The sequence below is a fragment of the Bombus pyrosoma genome, linkage group LG1 (assembly GCF_014825855.1).
Source record: "Bombus pyrosoma isolate SC7728 linkage group LG1, ASM1482585v1, whole genome shotgun sequence".
Classification (NCBI taxonomy): Eukaryota; Metazoa; Arthropoda; class Insecta; order Hymenoptera; family Apidae; genus Bombus; species Bombus pyrosoma.
Window position 1 is genome coordinate 4,439,503 of NC_057770.1, and position 26,837 is coordinate 4,466,339.

Sequence of the window (26,837 nt, forward strand, 5' to 3'; positions counted from 1 at the left end):
GACGTCTCGGTTCTCACGACTCTCACGATCTCTCCACTTTAATAGGTGCTTGTTGGTTCTAAAAATTGAGATCTCGTTTGGTCCCACCCCCCTCCCCCCGAATGGTTAAAGGGTTCTACGAAAGAAAATGTGTGCGAACAGTGCGAACGATTAGCGAATTGCCACTACGAATGATTCTGTCGCAGATATTATCTGTCCGTTATTCGTGTATCCGAACTAAGAGCAGATTTTTCAAAGATTCATGTCTAGCCCAGAATCTAGATCGATTAGACCGGTCCCCGTTAATTCTCAAGCTTTGAATTAATCACCCGCTGTTAAAGACACAGTGAATCGATGGTCACGTGTCCCGTGATCGATCTTCGTCGACGATTAATGCGTGCTAGCGGAGGCAGCGCGGCCGAAAAGAAATGTCAAAGGGCGGGGAGAAATGGAATTAACCCGTGGGCGGCATGATTGATAGGATTAATAACGCGGCGTGGGGCGAGCCCTACGCCAAACCGATAAAACACCGTCAAAGACGGAATACTTTAACCCCGGATTAATAGGCCTGTAAACGGCGCAATGATTTCCATTAATATTCATGGGCTAGCGACGCGAAACGCGCGTATGATTTATAGCGTTTAATTTTCGCGCTCTGCGACACGCGCGCCTTCCCAATTTACCATGATACACCGCCCTTGAATCCTGTCGTGGATCGGGAAAAATCGATTGGAGATTCGTGGAAAATAACCAGGCCATTTTGAAACTAAACAATTGTCACGAGAGCCAACAATTTCGCCGTCAAGTTAGTATATAATTGGCAACGACTTCTTCTCAATTAAATATCTATGGAGATATTGCACATCGACTCGCAAAAGTATCTCAACGCTTACATATAGAAAACTTTCGTATCGTATGTTGAGCGTATTATATAAAATATAGAAAAACGTACTATGCGGAAGATACAACGGTATCGCTAATGAAATTTCAAAATGTTTCGTACAACGCACGTAACACGTGTATTCGTAAAAGGCGTCTACGAGTGTTCGAAAACTTTCGTTAGGTTGCGTAGATATAAAAAGGGGAACGACGATGTATTTAAAGGTAAAAAGGGTTCGAAAAAAACATTGTGTATTCTGTTTGAAACGAAAATAAGGCCGATCCGTTGGTTGCTATTCTGGTACGCGAGAAACAGGCGACGACAGGAAGCTCTGCGTCGTATCAACCCTTCTCCAGGTGCAGAAACCACCGATGACGTTGACCAAACATTTTTGAAAAGACGTCCATGCGTAAAGCTACTCAAGAGGCGTCGGCGGCGCCTTTGCAAAACTAGGGACTGGCTGGTTTCCCAAAGGAACCGCTACACGCCGGTAATACGATCTTACGACAACCTAGCAGGAATTCTACGAGACAAAAGAGCTTTGCACATCCGAAAACCTTCACAAATTGACCCACGACAAAATTCTACGTTCCATCCATTAACGATTTATCGTTCTGGAAGATTCGTGAAATAAAATTCCCGATCTATTTCGTTTCGTTTCGTTCGACAGGACCTAAGCTAGATGTTGTAACAAGTGCTATATTCCGAGCATTTTATATATTTTCGCGTATTATGTGCATTTTGTTCGTCGTTAAATATCCCATAAACGCATAAGCAACTTGGATTTCGCGGTTCATTCGGTCGAAAGCATCTATGAAATTTTGCGAACCGTAAAAAGAAAACTTTAAAATCGGTCAATTCGAAAGGTCCGGAAATTCTAGCATTCGATTACCGAACGTTCGCCAAATTTCCTAATCAAGAATTCTCGAGTGTTCGTTGCCCTGGCAATCTCTGTGTCGGAAATATCAACCCTCGTTTGGTCGAACCGTCGCGAAAGAGGGAAGGGAGGTCTCGACAAGGGAACGTCCGCATTGCGCAGCCTCTGGCATTCTTTATCGTTAAACGTTGTAACGCGCGGATGACAGAGGGGTTCCAGAGGCGGGAAACCAAAGTGGGAGAGGAGAACGTGGCGTGTGGAGGCGGCGGAAAATCGGGGGATCGAGGGCGGCGGTGGAGGGAGGATCGAGAATTCAAATACCGGCGCCATTAAACTGAATAACGAGGAGTGCTGCCGTTCGAAATATGAACACGGCTATGATTTGCGGCCTCGTAAACCCGTTCATAACGAATAATAATGTCACCGGGCGCGCGGTGCCCGGTCGGCCGAGGCCGCGACTCGGGGGCGTGTTCTCCCACCTGGAAATCCACCTACAATATCGCCAAGACTTTTTTCATGTCTCATAACGCCTCGACGCCTGAAATTAAATAATAAAATATACGGAACGGGAGGTAAGAACGCAGAAGGAAAACGTCGGTTACGTCGTTAATTCCCACTTACTTCCCCTTCTTCCACCGCGCCCTCCTTTTTCCTTGGTGGTACGAACTTCCGGTTGCTTGGCGAATTCATTTCCCCCGTCCGACGAAATTTCCCAATTCAGAGATTGCTCGAGATATCTCGATGCTTCGGATGGAATTCGGTGGCTGTTGAGTCTCGAAACGGAACTTTAAACGCATCCGAACGTGTCGAATCGAATTTTTATCGTACGTTTGTCAATGAGGTCGAAGAAAATTCTAACGACTGCAACGTTTGCGAAGCGTGTCTCCTTGTTGAAACGCGTTACGGATGATTTCACGAAATATAATTACACCGGTTTACGAGTGTTCATCAAGTTGCCACACCTGTCACGGATAACGCTTCGATACCTTCGATTTATTATATCGCTAAGCGCGAGACATTCGGCAAATTCGGTATTTCTCACTCGGCCGGAGAGAATTCCATGTCGATGCCGGTTAAAGACGAATGCGACGAAGACGTTGATGCGTTACAGAGCAGGTTTGTCCGCTTCGCAGGTTAACGAGGATCGCTTTAAGCCGGAAGATAAGCGAGGCAGGTGCGTCGCGACGAATTTCAATAAATACTTACGCGCTCCTCTGTTCCGCGAACGACGATATCGCGGCTCGATCGGAAAACACGGAGCCAATCGAGCGGATAAACTCGATCGCTCGGCGATCCCGGAGTACAACATCTTTATCGGCCGATACCGCTCGCAAATTGCCAAGTTTAGCACACGCCCGATCTGAATAACGTATAGTAATTTACTTGCCCGGCTGACACGCGAATATGAGCGTTCTCTTATCGACTAATTATACCGGTTAGTCGGAGGAAAGGACCCCCGAGCCCGTGTATCGACCATCAGCAATTTTTCAACGATGACAACAAGCTGATAAGAAGAACCGCACGGACAAGTAGATTAAGCCAATAAACGTCGAAGGTAATATAATATTTCGAAGGAGCAAATGACGGTGCAAGTTGAAAATCGTGGAAAATATTTCCTGTTTACTCGTATTATCGTTTACTCCCGTTTACTATAATGGAAAACATTCGAGCATCGATTAGCAGAGTCCGAGGAATATTCATGACAGAAAAGAGGCTTGATCGACATATCGCCAGAGAGATTCCTTCATCGGACATTCTTCCCGAACGCGGCTGTATCAACGTATATCTCACATCGTACATATCATCCTACGTATCGTACGCTACGAGGCGAGTAGAACAAATGGCTCTATCGTATCGAATTTAGATTCCTTCGTTAGTCGAGATGCAAGTCGAGTTTCAAGTAGCTGAACGCTGCGAGTCGTGATAACGCGACAATAACAAACTGGTAGCAACGCACGCGTTTACCAAGTTATGTATTCCGTTTATAGACTACCGGCAGTAACTGGCGTCCCTTGCACTCGCGGCTGGTCCGTTGGGACCTCTCCTATATACACCTAATAATGAAGATGTTGTTTTAATTGCCGGCTCGCGTGAGCATCTCGCTAATTAACGCACTCGCCACCGGTGACTACTACGGTACACTCCTCTTGACTCCGCTCCCCTTTCCTCCGCGCGTTCTCCTCATCGTTCGGCCACCGGTTTACACGACTCCTCTCGACGGATACACCGACGACTCTGATTGGCGTAGAACGCCTCGCATAATCGCTTCAACCCTTAACACTTTTCTCTATTCGCGTTCGCGTAAATTCGCGTAAATTTCTTCTTCTTGCTTTTACATTCTTCTTTCCTCGGTCCGTTTAAACTTGTTATGACGTTTAAAAAAAAAAAAATAAGTGGCAAAATAAGATCAGGATAAACGAAGTTGGACATTAGAATTTGAAATGGGCAGAGATTCGTTCGGAATAAGATGGCAATCTAACGAAATACGGCCGGCTCGCATGGAAGAATGCAAGTGAGAAACAGGTGATAACGCGTACAAGAAATTGCATTTTTTTCTTCGTGTTACGAAACGCGAGAGGCTCCACTTTTTCTACCTTTTTTGTAATTACCTTGCTTTTCTCGTCTCGTTTTATATTGTTTCATTCTCTTCTTCTTTTTTTTTTTTTTTTTGCTTTTTTCTTGTTCCTAATGAATTGCAGCGCGGCTCCGCTTTGGAACGTTCCGTGCACAGGGAAAGAAAGAGAAAAAAGGGAGGGGAAGAGAGAAGAAAATATCGTTAGCGCTTCCCCCGACGATGCTGAAATTGAGTGGTAATTTACGGCGACGCCGTTGTTAATGAAAACGTGGCGAGCGTGATATTACGCGGGCTATTTAAAAATAAATTAATCGAATACATAATTCCGCGTTTATTACCGTCGCTGAAAAACACCGCATCAAGATACCGTGACACGCCGTATCGCCGCCAACCCGCTGAATACATCTCCATTTTTACATGCAATTACAACCCGTGCAACATTAACGATCCGCTGGCTCCATTGTCGAATCGTTACTGGCGACAATTTTCACGATCCTTTTCTCACGTGAATTTCCCTCCTGCTCTTTTCTTTCCTTCTTTCTCTCTTTCTTTCTTTTTTTCTACCTTTTGCATGTAATCGCAACATAGAAATGACAATCAGCGTCGGCTAATTGCAACTATAAATTTCTCTCAACGGGGCGCAAAACTCGCGTTCGTTCCGTTTCGTGGCTTCGTCTGTGACGAGTTTGTTCTCAATTACTACGGAATCATCTTCTCACGGAATAAACATATCGTTACTTAATGTTCTCCTGGCGGCGTTCGCGAAACAAGAAACGAAACGCAAGAAGAAAAGGAACGAAACGAAAGAAAAACCGACTCAGCGAGCTGGTTGAAAAACAAAAGAACAAGAGAGGGAAGAATGAAAAAGGGGGAGAAAAAAGAGGAAGAAAAGAGAGGGACAGGGGGGGGGGCGCAGAGGGGAATAAGATCGAGCGTAATGAAACTCGCGCGTTCGCCGAAGAAACAGACGGACCGCGGTAGTGGTATCATTCGTCAAGTCTTAATTTCTCAATGAATCAGGCCCGTCTAATTAAGGAGCTTCGGCGGAGTCGAGCATGGATGGGCATTAGCATCCAGCGGGTCTGTAATTTGTGCCTCTCTTAATTAAATCATCCGTTAGCCAAACGGGCCCCACTCTCTTCTCTCTCGAAGAACAGAGTCCTCTTCGCAGTCTTGTCCGCTCCTCTCTGTCCCTCTACCCTTTCCCTCTTTCGTACTCTTCTTTCTTTCCCTTTTTTCTTCTCTAGAAGGAACTTCCTCTCTTCACGAGAGCTGGTTCTCCTCTTCTTCTCCACCATCCTCGAACCGTACCACCGTTTTCGGCCCCACCTTTGTTTTTCCCCGTTCTTCTCCACTCTCTCCTGCAAGATCCCGTGCAGACCTTCTTCGTCGCTCTTTTTTGCCCGGCTCTTTTTTTCAGGAGAATGCAAACAAATTTTATGGGCTGCGCCACGAGGACGCGCACCGTCGCCTTCTACCATCTTTCTTCTCCTTTTTTCAGTCTCGTGAACTTTACGGATCTTCTCGTCTCTGTCCTTTCCGACCGCTTCAATTTACACGCTCCAATTTTTCCATAAGAACTGTGTACAAATACGTGAAAAATATTTCATTCTCGAATAAATAAAATTTATCCGCTCCCTCCTGCCATCCCTTTCTTTCTTCGTTACTTTTCTTTCCTATCCTCCCTGGGATACCATTCTCTCTCTTTTACCTTCTACATTCCTCGATATTGACACGACTGTTCGTCGTCAACTAAATCGAATATTATTTTCATTTCGATACGATCCTTCCTTTATACATTATATTTACTTCGTCTCTGCGTCGCCATTCGTTTTACGGTAGCTGGTTCCCCGAATATTTTGAACGTTTTACGCAATTAACCACTCAACCCGTTCGGTTCGAGCCGCACTGAATCCGTGATCTTTAGTGTGCCGGGCATCCGTAAAATTCGGCGAATTTGCATCGACGCGAGATACGAAATCTCGTCGGCCGGACTACGCGGCCACTGTTCGTGCCGATAATGGCGGCCGATCGCCGATTACCAGCCCCTATTACTTCATTAAGCTCGCCGACACGTAAATTCCTTGTCGCGACTTTAAATACTAACGAGCGAACCAGCCGATGCTCCCGGATGAACAGTTGTTCCGGCGATTACTTCCAGCCGATCGTCGGCCCAAACCTCCTTCTCCCTTTTTCGATCCTGTTCCTCTAATTGCCTGCAGACAATCGAAGTTTTCCTCCTTTCTAATAACAAAATTATTTCTGCGTTAATATCGATGCGAGAATTACGTTGTTCCGTACAACCGACACGATCGTTTCTATAAATAATTTTCAAATATTTTACTCGTTACTTTCACCCTTGCTTCTTGCCTTGGTACTTTTGACCCAGAGTCACTCTACGAATTTTTTCATAACTAAACAATTCTCCGTTACATATATTCCATATACCATGCCCTTTCTATTTTGTAAATTTTACATTCCACGATTTTTACTTTATACATTCTAAATTTTGCGTTACTGTCTTAATACTTACGATCGTACGGCTTGTCCGACATTCTTTTCGTTTGAAAGAACGAGCTTCAACCGAGTTTTCGTCGACTATTTTAATAGCGACGTGACGGGAAGGGAAGGGAAGAAAGGAGGCCTGGAAAGGGTCATCTTTGCGATCTTTTGCATCGAGGCGTACGAGGTGCGGGGGATAGCATAGGGTAGGCTCGATACGTTGCAAGGCCTTCCGCGTATATCGAAGATCGGGACAAAAGTTAGCCAGGGACACGAAGGAGACAGGCGGCAACAATGCCATGGCCCCCCGCGCTTCGAGCTCTAATATATTGCCGTTGGTCGCTTCGTAGCAAAAGTATTGGACCTTGTTAGGCCTACCTGTATAAGGGCCTGTGTAGGTCCATCCCTGCTCGTTCCCGTACGCACAGCCCTTTCCCTGACTCCGGGAATTTTAATGCGAAAAATTGGTTCCGCCTCCGGTTTTTTCGTTACTCCGAGGGATTCGATTTAACGTCGGCCGATTCTACGTCTCGAACTAGGTGTATTAATTCGTATACGCCTATCATCTTTCCAAGGGAACCGTTTCAAACGGTTCCATGATTTAAAAGTATCTTTATCGATCGTTGCTCGTAAAATACTTGATATTCTTTGGATCGGTGATGCCTATTTCTTCAAAACTATCCCCGAATAGCGATACAAGAAATGCATTGATGAGTTTAATTTAGAACCAAGATAAAGAGGAACTTTCTTCGAGGAAATATATTAACCTGGAAAGATCTCGGATACAATTTTTACCAATAAAGTTAACCATAGTAAATCGTGCGAAGCAAAGTTTCATCGCTCTCGCGTCAATCTCGCGTTTCGTATATTTTCCACGGTTTAATAAAAAAAAATTGAATAAAAAACAAAAGATCTAGCGATTACCCGTATTCGGGGTCGCGTACACATTCTTAGGCGAGAAAACTCCGCGAGATCCAGTAGCAATCTCGATTATTCGACCAAGCTGGAGATCTATTAATCTTGATGAGCCACACGTACCCCGCGGGAATCCAGGCCGGCTTACCATCCGTGGCTAATAAAAATCGGTGGTAATCTTCCGCCGGTTTGACCAGCCAACACGACGATAAACAAACTAATAAAGCAACCCTCCGAGCTGGACGATTATCGTCGCCGTGAACGTGCTGCCTTTCCAAAATAGAAATCGAAATTTTCGACTGTATTTTTAATAAACCGACGGTACGGCGCGGTGGTGGTACGAAGCCACCCTCGAAGAACGATTATTCCATTACCACGGGCTGGTGGGAAACGTATACAACGAAATCGTCGCGTGTAATCTCTCGGCCTGTAATAACATTCCTCGATTTGCATACGGGCGGAGGTTAAGTCATGAATTTATTGCCACCCCGTGTGTGCACGCGTGCTATACCAAACGTACATCGATGTGTGGGCATGGGTAGATTGGCACGCGTGCGCGAGTATTAACCTGACACGCGTAATATGCGTGTCCGTTACCGTACACCTATATCGGGACCGATTATTAATTTCTGCGGACGCTGGAAGGGACGTCGCCGAACAAGGGGTGCTGGGATATTGCGCGATATTATATGATAATGAGGCGTGGTTAATCGATAGGGGATTCGTACGGATAACGCCTATCAACGGGCAAATTCCGACAGTTATCGTTGAATTGCAAAGATTCGTGCAATTCATTTTACGTATAGCTTGTTTGCAGAGATCGCGTTGTAATTTTTTGCAACGTTTTAATACCATCACATTCGGTCACGCGAACGTACATGTATGTTCGTTATACGTACTTACACCATATCGGACCTCATCGAAGAAACGTGAAATCGACGAAACTTTTACTTCTACATTCGTCTTCGATAACGCAAACGAACGCGCGCCGTATAAATAACGTGTACACTTATATCGGACGCTGTCGAAAAGTTTCAATTGTAATCCGACGATCTCCATTCATCCACACATTTTTTTCCCCCTGACAAAATTCATAGCTACTCAAACAAAGAGGATTTGACACCCTCCTTCACCAAAAAATCCCATCATTTCCAAAATTTCCCAGTGGCGCTGTTTTGCACCGATCATTACCCGTCATCGTCGTGCGAAAAGCAAACACTACGAGACGATTTTTACGACTGGAAACGAACCGTCGGACCAGCAAACGTATCATCGAAATCCGACGTTTTAATCGTGTTTACCGGGGCTCTAACTACGGATTAACTTCTGCGGCCACTTTCAGCTCCCCCGCGGTGAGAAACGGGATACACGGTGGGGCAGCCAGTTCTTTCAACCCCTCGTCGGGACGATGAGGGAGGAGAGCATATGCCACGAGACACGGGGATAACGATGCCATAGAAAAAGTACGCGGTACGTTACCGGTGTTTAACGCGCGTGCGAGTTTCGAGTATTCGAGGACCGAGGGTGAAGAGACAGACGTCATAGGCCGCCAATTGACTCCTATTGTCGCGCGAACGCCACGCGTGGTATTTTCGGCGCGACCGGCATCGAGACTCTGTGCCTTTGTTCGTCAATCGCGATTTTACGATACACCGGTTGCCGATCGACTCGTCGCGCAATTCCAAGCGTTCGATATCGCGGTGGCTGGAATGGCTCGAGGAATCCGCGTGTCCATTAACGAGATATGCTGACCGGTGAATGGCTATTAATGGGTTCGATTCAGACTCGCATCTTGCTCTGTTCTTGTCTTTCAGCAGCGTGTTCGAGCTAACTGTTAACAGGTTTGATTCAGACGTTCCGAATGAGGAGTTCTTTCACCGTCTATCCTTGTTCAACGGAGGGACACGATACCTGCCCAATTTCTATCGTTTACCCGTTATGGTCTTATATTTCATTGAAATAATTCATTTTCCTCTTCGTCTTCCGACACCTTTACCCTCGATCTCGTGGATAATTATCTCTTCGCTCGAAAACCTGATAAAACTGACAGCTTCAACGAGCGTGAAATATCGAAGGCAAAGACGCAAAGAGATCCTGAGAGCTTCCAGTCGAGTCGTAAATACATGCTCGGCATTCGATGATTTCTCGACCATTCTCCAGGAGTGTGAAGTGTTTCCGGTGACGAAGAGCAGCGATAAATCGATGAAAAATCACCGGGAACAGGCACTTCACGCCACCGGGTTTTCACCGATCTACTTTTTTTTTTCCGTTTCCACTCGAGGATCGTGGTGTATCACGTGCAGCCGACAGAACGTCGCTCCAGCGCCTCGTTAATTATTCCTCTTAACGGTAAGCCGATTTCACGCTTTGTACCGCGCCGACTCGCGAACACGGGACCCCCGATGGCCGGGACAAAAGGGAGAAATTGAAAAACGACGTCCGCCTACATTACGAAGAGCGGTTATGCGTGTATCCGCCGGCTCGACGCGGTGCTTCGTCGCTCAAGAGACTCTTCACGATCTCCTCTCGTTGTGAATTATAAGTTGAACTACACGCAGTTTACTACGTGTAGGATAAATATTGACTATCGATTCGGTGCAACTGGTTTAGCTTCGATAGAGTTTGCTCGAGCGAAAGGAATTTATCGTGAAGTTGTATACTTCGGAGCGAATCGATGCGACGAATCCTACGACGTTTTAATTCTCCTTGTTAAAAAAGATTTTAAATTAGAATCTTTCTATTAAGAGAACATTATGTATACATCGGTACCTTTTCCTATGGCTGAAACAAGTTGGTTGTAGCGAATCGTCGATAATTCCGACAGAAGGACGATACCTTCTTACTTATCGCAATTAACATTTATTAGATCGATGTCTTTTCAACTTTCGTCTCTGTCTCAACTACGAGACTCTATGATCTTGTACTCTGAGATATCAGCAAAATTACTAGCAATTTATTGATGCAAATTTGGACGGCTCGTAGCATCTATCGCGGTATAACTACAGTTCGTCGAAAATTAGTCTCTTCTTGGCCCTGGTTGCCAAACAAAACGAACCGAAACGTCACCACCTCCGATCTTCTTTCGAACCCTTCGATCCTCTCAACGATCCCGTGCAAACAACCAATCATCGATTACCAACGAGCAAGAAAACCACCTCTGTCGTTGTACAGGCATGAAAACGCATTTTATTCGACACGGAACGATCACGAGGTGGCAAGAACACGCAGTAAAAATAAGCAGCATGCGCAGAAGGGTTAAGAATGACTCGTCGATGCGTTTCCGAGGCCGTGACTCTTCTCTCTTTTCAGGCAGAGAAAGAGAAGGTGAGAGGTGAAACGAGCGAGAAGAGACTGCGAGTATGAGGATACAGGTGGGGTTAATGCGGCTAATAAGAGAGAAAACAAAAGGCGAACCAAGACGAGGCCACAGAGCCGGCATGCGCGTCCGTACTAATTACGAGGAGCATTGGCGCGGGCCCTCCGAGAGAAAATTAAGTAGGCTTAATTAAACCGGGGCTAACAATATGTATTTAAATTGGCCGGAGCGTCTTCAATCCCTTCTGCCACGGCACGCAATGCGTGCCCGCGTAAATACAGCCGCCGGGGTTTTGTTATTTCAATGAGATATTCCTGAGCAGATTGACGATCGAAAGGCTAAAACCTCTGAAGATGATGAAACAACGGAGACATTGTCCTTGCTCGATCTTTTATCCAGCTTTCTCGATGCGTCACACTTCTAGCCGATCATTTTGCTCGAAATTTTTCTACCGTCCTTTTCCTTTGCTTTTGAGAAACGCCGAGGGGAAAAAAGCGGATCGTTTCTCGAAGGAAATTTCCATCGAAACGCAGTTGGCGTTTAATAAAATGATTATTAAGAAACGCTTTACGAGAGTCACAGACGCAGCGGCGTGACGAACCGTGACGAATACACGTAAAGAGGCTAACGATCGAAACAGACGGGCATGATGCATCGGTTTCGACAGTGTTGGCACTTGTCATTTCAACCGGTTCTAATAAAGTCCCTGAGCGAAGCGAGCCAACGCCTTTGAAACTTTACGTTCCATCGATGTCTTAATTATCGCGTCGCGCATACCCTGCCTCGTAAATAGCCGCCAGTGAGGTCTTAATTAAGCAGCGCGGATTCATTAATCCACCGCTAACTCGATAACGGCACACCGTCTTCCTATTTGCAGTCTCGCGTAATTCGTCGATTCACTGTCGTCCATTTGAAAGCGAGCCACCCCGAAATCAAGCAAACAGGAGCAACCACGATAGTTCTCCGATTACGAGATTCGCCGATCCCGTGATCACGCGTTTTTCACTTTCTCAACAACCACCCTGAGGTCTCATTAACGGGCGAGCAGAAGGGCGGTGCGCAAAGAGAAAAAGAGAAGGAACCCGGACGACGGCGTAAGATTCTGTAGGGCCAAGATTCGCGGCGCGGCATTGGCCAAAGATCCAACCTAATAGAGTCGTAGCCGGTACAGTCGCTGTCAGAAGCGGTGGTCGACCGCCACAAATCATAAGATTAGAATTTTAAATTCGCCGCGGACGCGTCGGGCCAGGGCTCTGGCTTGGCCACGTGGTACGATCCGCGTGGTTGGATTCCCTCGAAATCTCGATTCACGATCTCTTGGTTACACTGGTGGCGTGCAGGGGAGAGAGAGAGCGAGGAGAGAGAGAGAGAGAGAGCGAGACCCACGTCTCACGGAGGTAAACTCCGCGCTGGCGGCCGAATAAAAATCGAACGGGCCGCACGGAATTTGAATAACGACCATTGTACGCGGGACTCGCGAGGCCGACCCCATTCGACGACCATCCCGGACCGGTCCGTTTCGCGAACCCTCCGATGGATTGGCGACTTTTATTCTCAAACGATCCCCCCTCGTCCCACTCTGGTAATCTTTTCATGTCAAGCGCGCTTTATCTCCGATCCTCTTCGTTCTCGTGGCTGCGATCGATGAAAGGTTTTGCAGTGTCGTACGTTCTGGAACTGGCGTGGTCGAATGGAGAGGAGAATTAGCGGGGAAACATTGTAACGAAACTTCGTATGGTCCGTTGGTCTGAAATACGGAGAAACACGTAGAAAGTGATCGAGTAGCGTGATCACGAACCGAAACGGTTTCCCAAGAATGCTCGCCTTTTCCAGTCATCGTTACCGCTACGGTCCGGCTAATTACGACATTAACATCGACTCGATCCAGCGATAGATCGTCGGAAGAAGGAGGATAGAAGAAGGATGGAGGAGAAGCGAGGCAGGTCACAGCGTGGCAAAGCAGGCCAGCAGGCTGGTGCGTGTAACGATGGCATGCCCCACGTGTCCAATCAGCGTGTTTCTTTGCCGAGGCCACCACGGGCCGCCGGTGCAGCGGAACCCTTGCTGGCGATCCCACAACGAGGGATAAAAGAAAAGCCTAATCAGCATGCGTCCCGTCCAGCCAATTAGAAATACTCTGTTTTACCGACTGTCACCGTGGATCGCGTATTGAGTTGTATCGGCCGAGTTATGTTCGCTTCGTTAGTCACCGATCCCCGAGCCACCGCACCCGTTCGATCCCACTCTTCCATCGAATCCAAGTCCACCGGCGACCATCTCTTCGTCCTTCTTTCTTCACCCGGACTTTTTCCCCTCCGCCTCTTCGTCCCACCGAGAGATCGACTCTTCGTACACATCGGCGACATCGGCGCACACCCACACGAACGATCAACACACAGGGCACAAGGATCTCTCCCTCCGTACGGTGGATTCTGTATGGGCCGGTGCTTGATTTACGGCCAACGAGACTCGGGTCTCGGGAGCGGAGCTCTCTCGGTAGTAAGAGAGGACTGCTAATAGTCCCTTCCATGGGCTGCGCTGCGCCTGGCCCGCAAATATTCCGCTCTCTAATTGGAATTGATTAGGAGGGGCCCCGGACTCGTTCGCGGAATAAAGACGGAATTGCTGCCCGGCCAACCGGTGTCTCTTTTCTCTCTTACGCGCCTTCTCTCGTTCCGTTTCTCTCCCCTGCAGCCAAGAAAAAATCCGGCCAGACGAGCGCAACGATCCGGCAGGCCGTCGCTGCGTCCATGTCGCGAACCAGGGTGCACAGGCCCCAGCACCCTATTAGCTGCTCCCAGTCCACGCAAAAATCACCCGTTCCCTGTCCGCGCATGGAATTTCACAAGGATATCGTTATTCGCGCTGTCTATCCCTTCGACGGTGCAATTAGCGGATGACATCCTACTCGGCCGTAATACGTTCTTTCTTTCTACGTATTTGGCTTCTTCGCGGTTTCACGAAGAATTCCATCCATCCATCCATCCATCCATCCAACCGTCCATCCATCCATCCGTCCGTCCGTCCGTCCATTCATCTATCGACGAAGCGATTAATACGGTAATACATATCCCAAGCGAAAGTCTACGTATCTACGTTCGATGTCTGAATTCTGTCGGAGAATTTTCCCGGGGAAACTCTGCAACATCGTCTCGCAGAGGTCGATCGGTCTCTCGCCAAACGGACGGCGTATTACGAACGAAATCAGAGGGCAGAGAATCCAGCCCGAAGAAATATGCAAATGACGCAGTTCGAGCCTGATCGAGGTACTTCTCTTCTCTCGCATAGCGCGAACGAGAAGATCCCTTACCCAGGATCCCTCCTCCTCTCCTTTTCCATCTTACTCCGTCTTCGCGCGAGCAACCCGTCTCTTGCCCGGGGACGTCGTCGGGACCGTCTCATTTTATTTTCGCGTCCGAGGCGCGCTCGTTTGCTATCTCAGTTCAACGCTAACGAGCCTGTTAGCAGCAATTATTCTAATTAATATCTCCCCCACTCGACGACGAGCAGAGCGGAACAGGGAACGGTGCTACGCTCGCGTTTCGCCGTCCGTCTTTCTCCAACAGTCGACAACCCTTCGAACGTTTCTCGGGCTCGTTCTTCTCGCGGCCGGCACGGCCCTCGTTTCAAGGCGGACGCGACAGAACCAGAAGCAAGGCGCGAGCGAAACGAGGACGGAACGAGGCGAGCATCACCGAGCTTTACGATGCTCCTCAGCGAGGTTTTTGCGTTCGCCGCGTGATTGGCTATTACCGTCTCCTTCCTCGTCGGTTATATAGCGCGCGGAGCCGCGCAGGATTGAGTCCTCTTCGCCTTCTCCTCCTCCTTTTGTCTCTTCCTACCGTGCCATTCTCTTCTCGCTGTAGAGAACCAGCCTCGAGAGCGCCTCTCGCCCGTAAACCGTTCTTCTTCTTCGTCTTGTCCTTCTTCCGCTTCTGCATCCTCTTTTCGTTCGCCTCTTCCTTCCTCCTAACCTACGAAGCTCTACAAAACGGGACACATTCGCGACGGCCGAAAGCAGAAAGCAGAAGAAGAGGCAGCCCCCTTCCGGCTCTGCCTCTAATTGTGTTTGCTCTCGCGTTTAAGGCTTTTTTCGAGAGTCGTCGCCGCCGTCGCCGCCGCTGCCGCCGCCGCCGCCACGTTCCCTTGGTTCGCGAGGCGAGTCGTTATATAGCCTGGCCAGGGTTCAACGTCGGGGTCGCCGCTCATTCGTGCCTCCTCTCTCTTCTCCTCCGTTCATTCTCGATCCCTCGATCCCTGGCACGCAGCCTGCGTCTCTGCTCCACGAATTCGACGTGAAATTGCCAGCTCGACTGGAATTTATATAGCCTTCGGCCATTTTCTCCTTCGACGTCTCTATTCTTCTCCGTGCACATCTACGAGGCAACGGGCAGAAACGATATCTGTACGCTTTGGGATTTTTATTACTTTTCCACGAACTTTTCGAGCTCTACGTTTCTACCTCTAGCTCACACCTACACCCATCACGATATTTTGCTCTTCCCTTTTTATCATCCATAAGGAAATCAGATCCGTTCGTTCCCGTTGGAGAATCGAAAGTACGATCGAAGAACGTTCGCTCTCGTAATACGGCGAGTTAATGGAGAAGGAAATGGGTCCCCGACGCGGAACGCCGCGCTACGCCAATGATCCTTATCGGAGCTGGTACTGGAAGCGCCGGCTACCAGAACGGAAGCTCAATTGCATCGTGGACGGGCCTCGTCCGCAAACGATACGACCGGCACGTAGCCAATGCGATTGAAGCTAATTTGAAATTTTAAAGCCGGGACCCGGCTTAGGGTCGGCGAAATAAAAGAGGAGGCGCGGGGGAGGAGGAAAGCGGCCTGGGCCGGGAGATCGAAGAAACGAAAAGGTGCGCTCCGCTCGGCGGACTCGGTGGAGTCGGAGAGAAGAATGGCCCCGCGAGACCACGAGAAACAACCGGAAAGAGAACGAAAGAGACGGAGCAGAGGTACAGAAGAGGGACAGAGGGAGAAAAGGGAGGATGAAAGTGGGTGTAGGTTCTGCGGCTGACCGCAGACAGATACTAGAAGGACGGAGAAGAAAGAATCACCGTGGCCGAGACAGAGAAGCAGACTGAATTATCGTGATATTTAAATTAACAAATGACATTCTGCATTACCATAGCCTGTCCGCGGCTCGCCCCCTATTGTACCAGCTTCGAATTCCCCGACCGTGGTCCAGGGACGAAGACGTCTAGCCAAAACGACGCGACCGTCCGGCTCCCTTCCGTCTAATGCCTCGATCTTTGAATTCGGCGATCGCTATACTCGTATCCGTGATTTCTTCGATCCTGTAATATCCATAAAATTATATTTCAAGCTACGAATTTACCAGTGCGAGTTCGTAGAACGCGATACATGCTCGTACGAAGCAGCGAAAACGATGCTACTCTTCTCTTACTCTCGTAGAACGCGTTGAAACATTGAAATTTATGGAACGCCGTTAATAGCGCAATTGCTCAATAATAGCGATATTAACAACTGTACGCAAACGAACGAACATAACGGCGTAACGGATTTAATTTCCAAACACCCCGGTATCTCTCGATCGACGTTCGCGATTATCGATCGTCCGTGTCTTTTACGTGGTCCCTTCTCCGAGAAACGAAGTTTACTACCGAATCGAGCGATTTCTGCCTGCGAGATACCAGCTTTTTCGCTCGGATTTAACGAGCGCGCGGCTCCCTGCCGGACCGTATCTCGGAACAACTACCCTAAACAGCTAATAATCCTGGTCACGGGTCGCCCATCAAAGTCGTGATCGGCAGGGGATCGAAAGCAAAACGGATCGTTCCAAGTAATTACAGACCCATGCGAGACCTGCTTCGTTCTAATGCCAACGATGAAATAATTATCGACCGAGATCGGCTACCGTTCAGCGCCAACAAAATTTGATCTATTCGCCATTTAGGTTGGATTTAACTGGCAACAATCCAAGACAAACAAAATTCGACCATCGAACGATTATGATCCTGTAACGTGCAGCGCCCTACCACCATTTAGACAGAGAGCATATCTCTGAGAATGTATCTCTCAGGATGTTGTCCAGATAAAAGATACGCACCTAAAAGTATTTCAATAAACGAACCCCATAAAAAGGCGTGGCAAGTGAGACTTCGTTCCACGCGTATCTCTTAATACCATCATCCCGTGATAATACGATTATCGCGATATTACTCGTAACCGCCTTAAATAATAATTTTCAATGGGAGAAATGCACTCGGGCGAAATTTCACCCACGATAGCGTTAGCTTTTCGCGATAGCTTCCAAAAGATTCCCTCCTCGATCCTTTGCTCGCGGCAACACCTCGTAGTTTAAGATGTCTATCGACGTATCGCCCGAGCATCGAGCCCACAGCCACGGATTTCGAGCATAGCATGGACGACCAAAGGACGCCGAGTTGCTTCGATCAAACGGCGAAGCGGAATGAATCTTCGGCATGGAAAAGACTTTCGACAGAAGTTTAACATACGGCTGCGACTGTCGAGACTAGGCTGCTGCGAAACGAGTAAAATGGACCCATCTACCGTGCTCGTAGATTCTGCGGAGGAAACGTGTCCTTGGTAGCGCGGCGCATAAACTCGGTCGGGTAGCTCCCTGGCCAGGCCGACACGGTGGCTCTCTCGCGGTTGCCCACGTTGCAGCCACGTGAACAAAGGGTGGATACACCTACATACGTTTTCACCACGGATTCGTCGGGACAAAATAAACCCGACACACCGCGACGACGGCGACGACGATGACGAAGACAACGACGACGACGACGACGACGACGGTGACGATGGTGACGACGGTGACGACGGTGACGACGACGACGGCGACGATGACGTCCCCCTTCGTTCGTCGGTGTTCTTCACGACGTTCGGGTGGCGACCGTGCGACCAGAGGAGGACGAGGCACAGAAGCCTTTCGAAGACGACCACGAACGGCGACTAACAACAGGAAGAAGAGGAAGAAGCGAAGAGTCGCGGCGTTCGGCGAAGAGGCGAAGGAAAGAAGGAAAGAAGGAAAGAAGGAAAGAAGGAAAGGAACGGAAAGTTGGCAACGCTAGAAAAGAGAAAGAAGTCGAGGCGAGTGAGCAAACAGAGAGAGGAAAAGTATCCGAAGAGTCGACGAAAGGAAACACAGGTCTCGGTAGAAGGAGACGGGATGGAAGAGAAGGAAAAAGACGACGAAGAGGAGGAGGAAAGATGAAAAGAGAAGAGAGAGGAGGGAAAAGGAGCGCGGTGGTTGCGCTCCACACCGTGGTGTATACCGAACTGAAAGATCTGGTCGTTGAGATAGCGGGGTGATCTGTGAGGCCCGGTGTGTGGTACCCCTTTCGCGAGCTGCTGCACGCTTTCGCAAAGGGGGCTGCTACGATCGAAAGGGGCCATCGAACGTAACCGTGAACAGGGAACGGGAGAAGGAGAGCGGGAAAGACACGGTGAGCACACCGGCGCGGCGCAGGGAGGCGGAGGTAAGCGAGGATCCTTTCAGGAGGAGGCGGAGTGTGTGTGCAGCTTACGTAGCCTCGCGGACCCTCCAAGGAGCTCTCTGGGATTGAGACGTTGTGGCCTCTTTGTACCAGCCGTGATGCTTTCGGAGCACCGTATTTACGAGTAACGCCGTGTAACCGTGCGCTTGCCAACCGACCGCCCTCCCAATCCCCTTTCTTTTCCCTCCTCCCTCGCTATTTCTTTCCTTCTTCCGTTTGTTTCCGTTCGTACGCCTCTTTCGATCTTGACTCGGTCGACTATTTCACGGACCTCTCTGTCTTTCTCCGCGCTCAGAACGCGGTGCACATTTGAATTCCAAGAAAACGTATCCACCTCGCGATGGCGAACACTGAGTGTAAGCCGTGTTAGTTTTCGGTGGTCAATGCTGGACAAGATTTCGCCATAGAATTTCGTTTCAAGCAGATTTTTAGTGACCAAACGATGCGTCGATCGATCGTGGTACCGATGATATCGTAAAGGTAGCCGCGCAAGTCCCGAAAATTCGAAAGAAAGACATCGAAGCGAACAATGAGTTTCCACGGCTCCAAAAGTAGTTGACTTTCGAGACTGACGCGGGTAAGCCAGGAGGAAAGTCTGATCGCGTTACGCGGCCGTTACTTTCCCGTGGAAAAAGCTCCGATTGAGATATCGCGGTTCATCAGCTTACCAAAAGGCGGATATCAATCTACCTCAGCGCTCCGGGTCCGGGAAGGAAAATTGAAGATTGAGACATCGCCGGTTCGCTGTATCGGCCATGATGCCTTCGAGGCACCATATTTACGAGCGCCGCTGAATAAACGAACGCTCGCGAGCTGTCCCTCTCCCTCTCTCGTCCACCTCTCTTTCTCTATCCTGTCTGGTTCGTTCCCCGGTGGATCGAGGCAGGCTGCGCCACTAGATCGCGGCGCATTTGAATTCGAAGGAAATGTACGATCGGTTAGACGGCGAGGACCGTAAGTCGTTCCATCGTGACGAAGAAACGAGGGCCTGAACGCTGCTTGACGCCGATGCTTCCCGGACTATGTCGGCGTTTTTAATGCGCCGTCGATCCGTACGAATAAATCGTCGATCCACGGTCCATAGCCGCCGGTACACGCCGATATACCGCGATATCTAACGGTTAATTAATACGTTCTGCTTGTCGGCCACGACTCCGCTTCTGCTCTTGCTCTCCTCTTCCGTTCTCCTTCTCTCTTTCTCTTTGTGTCCTCCTAGTAAATACGTTCGTGTATCCGTGCGAGAATTAATTTCGCGCATGACGAGGATGCTAATGCGTTTCGTATTTGTAGCGGTGTCATTTATGCAAATGATCGTTCGGCAAGAGTTTGCTTATTAGTTTCAGCTTATTAGTTGCCGGTTTTTGTGTTGCGTGTCGAACGTTTTACCGTCTGTTGAATGGTTCTCGTGTGTCTTTCGTATTTCGTCTCGATAAAGCTAGGGAGAACAATTCGGCTGGAAATTTAGTCGAACGTTTAAGCGGAGACGTTTAAACGAATGACGCGTGGGTTAGAAACAGTGCACGACTTTTATCACCGGTAGGAGTGTCGTTTCGTTGCGTCGACAGGGTGTGTTCAACGATGATTTAGAATTCTTAAGATTAACGCATTTTCGCGGGATCCTATCAATAGAACCGCGTCACGCCCCTCGTCGGTCGTCGGCTGGCAAAGATTCCTAAAAACTTGACCGTCGTTTTCACCGGAACATGCTGTAGTAAATCTCTCCAGAAATATCGAACAATACCGTAACTGTATTCGGCGGGTTTTGCTAATGATTCACGCTTAATATTCAAGCGCGCCAACGCCAGCTTCAAACGATAAGCGAAATAACGAACTCGAAAGATATCGACCGTTTCGCTTTAAGTCCTAATCTAACTACAACCCATCGACCAACTTACCCTTCCCCGAAAGAATATATCCCGTAAGAGGATCGGATCAGCTTCTTTACGTTCGATGCAAAAGTTCTTCCTTAATTAACCGGCCGGTGACACAATCGAGCTTTTCGTCGACAAAACGAAACGGGACGAACATCGATGATTGACATCGGTCGTAAACGAACCACCATAGCCCCGAGGATTAATCATTCTTTCTGCGTGAATCCCGTTTCCAACGATGGAGAACGATCTGCTCAGGGGTGGCCCGAGCGGATCGGTCTCCTATCTTTGATATCGCTGCTCGATCGGACGAGCGGTCGCCTTTGACGCGAATGACTGGCTCTAATCCGCTAACTTAGACAAACAAATGACAATGGAGATCGGTTATCTCGAGCCGAGTTCCCGATGTCGTAGATAGGGTTGGAGGAAAGGGTCGACCGGTCCAATTCCACCGGCCGATGCACGATTTTCGGACAGGTGGCACGTACGATCGATGCTACTCTCTAATGACCGATGCTCCGTGCTAATTGGCAGAGATCCAATGGCGACAGGAATTTATCGTCGGGGCCAGGGAGTCGAGTGTAAAGTGGCGCTCTAAGATTCTAAAGGGACTCTAAGGGGACTCTAAGGGCCGATGTATTAGCCCTTTGTGGGCATAACTTTCGGCGAAAAGATGACAATTTTGATACAAAGCATATTAAGTAGAATAGTTAGCTGTTTTAGTAAAATCGATTTACTTTTTTCGTGCAGATCCTTAGAAATAGGAAAATTACTAGACGATGCAATTTTTGCGTTCTACGAGTTAGAGGTAAATTAGAGATAAGATTAGAGGTAAGACTATCGCAATCCGTCCGCGACACTTTGCCGTTCCAACGAAAGCTCTACCTTTCTCGAGGTAAACGATCAATCGTCTTCATCCGTTTCTTCACATAGCATCACACAAAATTCCATTTTGAATTCTCGCAATAAGCGACATCCTTCATTTTCCTCGATTTCTTAGACGTATACGTTCGTTATTACGTAGTTGCATTCTACGTTTCAGATAACTGGAAACGAAAATTCGGATCTGCAATTTAGTCGAAGACGCGGAAACAGAGGCGTAGAGACGATACAGGTCGAAGGGGTTGACGCAGAAGTGTGCCAGGCGCGGAGAAATCGATGCGAACGAGGAAACATGGCTCGTGGAACGGATCATTCGAGCCGCGACCACGATATTAAATTATCGAATGGACCGCGAGACCACGAATCGTCTCAAGATGCACGAAAACGGTTCTGAAACGCCGTTTCCAAAGCAGCCGTCAACTTTTAGGCGGATACCTGCGAGAGGTGCCATAAAGCATTCCGCTTCGATCCTCCGGAGCAGAAATATTTCCACAACCGTGGTACCTGTTCGACGAGAGGGAACCGAGGAAAAACCGAGGCAAACAAAGGGAATTATTTAAACGATGACAAACGACGCTCGACCAAGTCCTCGAACGGGATCGAGCCGAAAAGAATTGAATTTTCCCGCTCCACCCCCTGATGCGAGGTAGAAAATACAAATTACCCGGTCGGGAATAAACGTCGTCGGTTTCACGTTCGACGTCGCGACGCGGAGGTCGCCGCGATCACGTTAAAAAACGATTTTTCTTCTCGTTGCCGGGCATTGTCCAGAGTCCTCGTCGTTCCTACCTGTTTCACGGATTGCTTCTCAGCGAGGAGACGCGATGAACGCATAACCGGTCGCCCGGAAAATTCTCCAGACGTGATCGACTCCCACGCGAAGAAACGTCGTGGACACGATTTCATTAAGGACTCGTCTCGGGGGATTCACCTACCGGGTTTCCCATGAATCCAACTATATTATTACAGTTTTCGGCGTCGCTGATTCCAGGCACAAAAACGTAACAAAGAACGAGTCCAGGTCAAGAGAGGAGTCACTGTCGAGTCACCTGCTTCTTTTGTGTTCCTCGAGGGTTTCACGGATACCTCTAATCGACTGTAAAAGAGAGTCACTCCAAAAGCAGCCACTTCAGAGCACCGGTGGACGCCAATTTGATTTACTGGCGAAACACGTGTCGTTCCATGGCCCCAAGTCGATCGTAACGAGAGCGTGAAGGTGGAGACCAAACGGTACGTACGACTTTCGTGGAACTCGACGACTACCTGATGTTCGACAATTATAAATATACGCCTGACGAGGTGTACGGGGAACGTTTCGCGGTTAATAACCTCTATTAGTACGCGCGTAAAATCGAATGCATTGGTTTACGTCGACGATTCGCGTTCGACGCTTACGATTCTTATCTTAAGACAGCCTTAAAGTAAATCGTCGATTTATAAAACTCGATTGCCACGACCTAAAGGAACCCACTGACACCGGAGAGCAACATTAACGAATACTTAACGTGAAAACTTTATGCTGGTAGTTAGGTAAGTTAATATTTTTACGAATGCAAGTAAAGAAATGGCATATAGATTTGTTTTATCCTTGGAATATTATACCGTATAACGCTCTACACCACTGACGTTCCTTGCAGCTCTGAATATTACGCGCACGAAATTCCTCATAAATAAACATTCACAGTTTAGAGAGAATGTTACAAGAGTCCGTCAGTGTTTCGCCGGCTGATCGACACCCCCGATCTCTACCGCGCCTCGATTCAGACGTCTTGTTCCACGCGACACTCCCCACGATTTCGTCGACAACCGGTAGAAAAATCAAAAGAGGGAGACGCGCTATCGTTCGAGAAGCAAAAGTTCCAAGAAGAGGGAAGAAGAGTAAGAGTGTCGGAGGCGAGGAGGACGCAAACGCGCGCGGTTTGCGCCGGTTTCTCGCATTCGGCAATCAATAACGGGCCTGTATGACAGGCGACGCACACGGCTCGTTTCCGAGAGCGTGGCTCCGCGACGAGATCGTGGGCCCCGTGCAGGTGTTGGTGCCCTGAACAGGGCACCGGTCGCGAAGCCGACAAAGGGCCCGGCAATGGGCGAGCTGCATTCGGCATTTGTTTCTGGGGATACTTAGATCGTAATCTCGCCGGGGTTCTGACTTCGGTGGTAGTTATACGCGCCGTGTCTACCTCTCCTTCTCTATCCCTTCTTGAATACGTGAACAGACCCCGCCCCTTCCATCCTTTTATTCGCAGCTTCTTCGAAGAATCGCTACGAGATCGATAACGATCGAGGGAATAACGACGGTGATGGAAATCGAGGAGCAAAGTGGAAATTTCGGGGTTGCGTTCGAGTTTCCAGATCTTTCGCACAGCTTTTGGGTTCGGTTCTTGCGAGTTCCCAACCCCTTGAATACGTTGACGGACGAGATTCTGCCGTGTTGAAATCTCGAACAGTCTCATCTCATATTAACCTGCTCGTCCAAACTAACCTTCCTCCGTTCAATAATAATCTCGATCCTCCAGTTAGTTGTAGTCCACTTAGTTGTTACAACGTGCATCATATACGCTGATGGCGGAAGATTCGTGCGATCGTAGAGTACGCTTTCAGCGATGAACCGTGACGCTCGAGGGGTTAAGAACGTAAGAAACTCTGCTACAAATTACAAACGATACAAGAATATCGCTATATTTAAGTTCGACGCTATCCGGAAACTACATGGTGTCGTTTATGAGTAATTAACCTGCTAATTGAATCATTTACTAAACAGAAACTTCTATCGACCTGAAATTACAGGTTAATAAAGTCGGATTAGCTTCTTAGGTTGACTCGGTTCCTGCAAACGTAAATACTCAGCAATTTGTTTCTAAGGTTTCGAAACAGAGGAATTATCAGGCGTGAAAGGCGAACAATCCGATCGCGAGCGAAGAATAAATTCCCTATGACGAACAGTTTAATTACTCGAAAGAAATATATTATTCAGCGAAAGACGAAGATTCCGCCGTTCACCATTCGCTTCGACCATCGCTCTGGTAATATCGGGCGAAAGGTTCTCAACGATCGAAAATCAGATTAATCGAAGATTCGCCACGAACAAGCAAAACATGACACGCTAGCGTGCGAGCGTTTTATGGGAAGTGGAAAGGTGGAATTTTCGCGCGACCCAACCGCGTCCCCGATCGAGTAGAGATAGAAACACGGCCGAGGTGAAATCCCCTCGCACACCGGCCAAGGAGGTTTACGAGAGCCCCGCGCACCACTCATTAAGCATGGTAATGCTCGTTCACCTTGCAGATGGTGATCGGTAGGTACCTACTAATTACCCAAGGCTCGTTCTACCGATGCTGTTAGGACGAGACCGTACGGGAACAAAGATTTCGGGCCCACCAGCGCGCGAGATCGACTAATTAATTCTTCTGCGAGTGCACACGGGCCGGCGTTGCCCTCTCCGTGCCACGAGCGAGCCTCTGCCCGTGTCTATCGAGAACCTTCGATCGCCCTCCCGACTCGCGGAATCTCCTTGAATTTCACGCGTTGCGATTAACGCTATCTGCGTGAATGCAGGGCGCTGCGACCAACGGCTATCGCGGTACGTTCAAAAGTATTCATTCCGTGCAAATACAAGCTATGAACGCGAAATACGAACAAACGATCCGACCAAGATTTCTCATAATTTGCAGATAAATGATCGTGAAGCGCCGTTTCCAATCGACCATTGTGTAAAGAATATACGATACAAAACCACTCGCGCAGCGATCCTTCGAGTTTCTACCAGTTGCTCGATCAAGCAGAAGTAAAGTTTCCAACGCGTAGATTCAAATTGATTATGACCTCTTACTCCATGACGTTACGTAGTATTTTCGCGTAAGATGCTTCGACGTATCTGCACCACAGAAATCTGCCGTTAGGGTCGATCGATCAAAGATCGAACGTATCTTACGAGTCGCTCGCCCTACCAGAAGCTTCGCTTCTGCCCGATCGGGCTGTACCTCGGTGAAGCACCTCGGAAGACTGTCTTTCTAATTGCGTCATCGTCAGCGTAACAGACGTGGAGGTTTTCGAAACGGTCGTGGCTGTCTGCCCCACCAAGCGTCAAACGGAAAAGGCGGACACGGTGAAAGATTCGCGTCAGCGGCAATAATTATCCGGCAAGGGTCAAGTGGCGAGTGTCGGCCTGGGCCGTGAAGAAGGCCGCGCGCGCTGATAATTGACGTGGCAGATCGTCTCTGTGCCACGGCGCAGACGAACGGACCAAACGAGCGAAAGAGAGAAAGACGGGACGATGCGGAGCTGACCGTGAGTCGAAGCGGAGAGCTCGACTAAATGGCCGTGCGATGTTCGAGCGCGGCCTGAAAAGACATTCGTATCAATTATGGGAGGTAAAGTTTCAGTGCCCCGCTAAGGAGTCCGCCGCGGAGACAGAGCAGCGCCTTTCGAGCCAACTGGCCCGCTATATATTACCCAGCAGGGGTCCATCTTACCCCCTCCACTGGTGCACGCTGCCCTAACCTGCGCCCTCCAAGAAGAACGCCGTCTATTCTCCTTCATCCACCTCCTTATTCTCCTCGATCCTCTCCTCGCCCCTTCCTCACCCTCTCTCTCTCTCTCTCTCTTTCTCTCCTTTTCTATCCTCTTTTTTCTTCTTCCGACGCATTTCTACCTCTTTCGTCCGTTCGTTCGTGAACCGTGTTTCTTCTGGCCGGTTTCTAGTACAAATTAAATTAATTTTCAAGGGGCCGACATTATTCTCTTATGAATTCCACATAGGGGCCGGGCCCCGTGACCCGTGGAATGGAGATGTTTTCACGTGCCGCTCACGCTCACGGGACGCTCGGCTACACCCTGGTCCGGCCGCCCATTAGTAAAACTCGCTTTCTTTCCTCGCTTTCTTTATACCTTGTTCATGAGCTCTATCTGCGCCACGGATCTCTCCCACGTCCATATTGCACGGGGATGGTCACCATGGCGATAGGTAGCGACACGGTGTAGCTCGTGCCTTCTACCATTTTCACCATCCTGCAACGTGGTGCGACACGAATAATTTTTCTTACGAAGTAAATTGTTTTTCGATCGTCGGGAAAACGCTTGCAGCGTAGCCTGCGTGCTACAGCGTATCTCTTCCCAAAAAAATCTCTTACCACGGCAACCTTCTATCTAGGGCAGAACCTATCGTTCACAGCTTTCCACGAACAATTTCAAACCTCATCGACTGCGCAACCTCCCACTCGTCTCAGCCTCGTTCCGAGCATAGAAAAACAAGAGGAAAAAGCAAGCTAGGAGAATTAATTTCAGCTCAATTTCCGATATCGGTCGTGCCTCGCCGTTGAATCGTCGAGAAGTCTGGTTTGAAATCTCGTCTACGACCGAACGACGGGGTCAAACGTCGCGATAAGACGACCCAACGTGCTGCCAACGCCGAGACGATAAGCAATTTGTAACGTTCGGTCGAAACGGTGAAAAAATAAAGAGCGAGGAAACGGGGAAAAAAGAAAAGGAACGGCGGACCGGGGACGCGGGAAGGGGAGCGGAGGGTACAGAGGAAAAAAAG

The 26,837-nt window shown here is 48.7% G+C and overlaps 1 protein-coding gene across 9 annotated transcripts in view; it reads left to right on the forward strand.

The window, feature by feature from the left end:
* LOC122568510 (homeobox protein Nkx-2.5-like) overlaps nt 1-26,837 on the forward strand; it is a 179,611-nt gene that overhangs the window by 139,948 nt on the left and 12,826 nt on the right. For 6 of the 9 annotated variants that reach the window (XM_043728348.1, XM_043728309.1, XM_043728318.1 and 3 more), the window contains one exon: nt 21,459-22,528. The gene's annotated coding sequence lies outside the window, so the exon portion shown is untranslated. The remainder of the gene's footprint in view (nt 1-21,458; nt 22,529-26,837) is intronic. The other 3 variants (XM_043728327.1, XM_043728366.1, XM_043728386.1) reach the window with 3 other exon arrangements.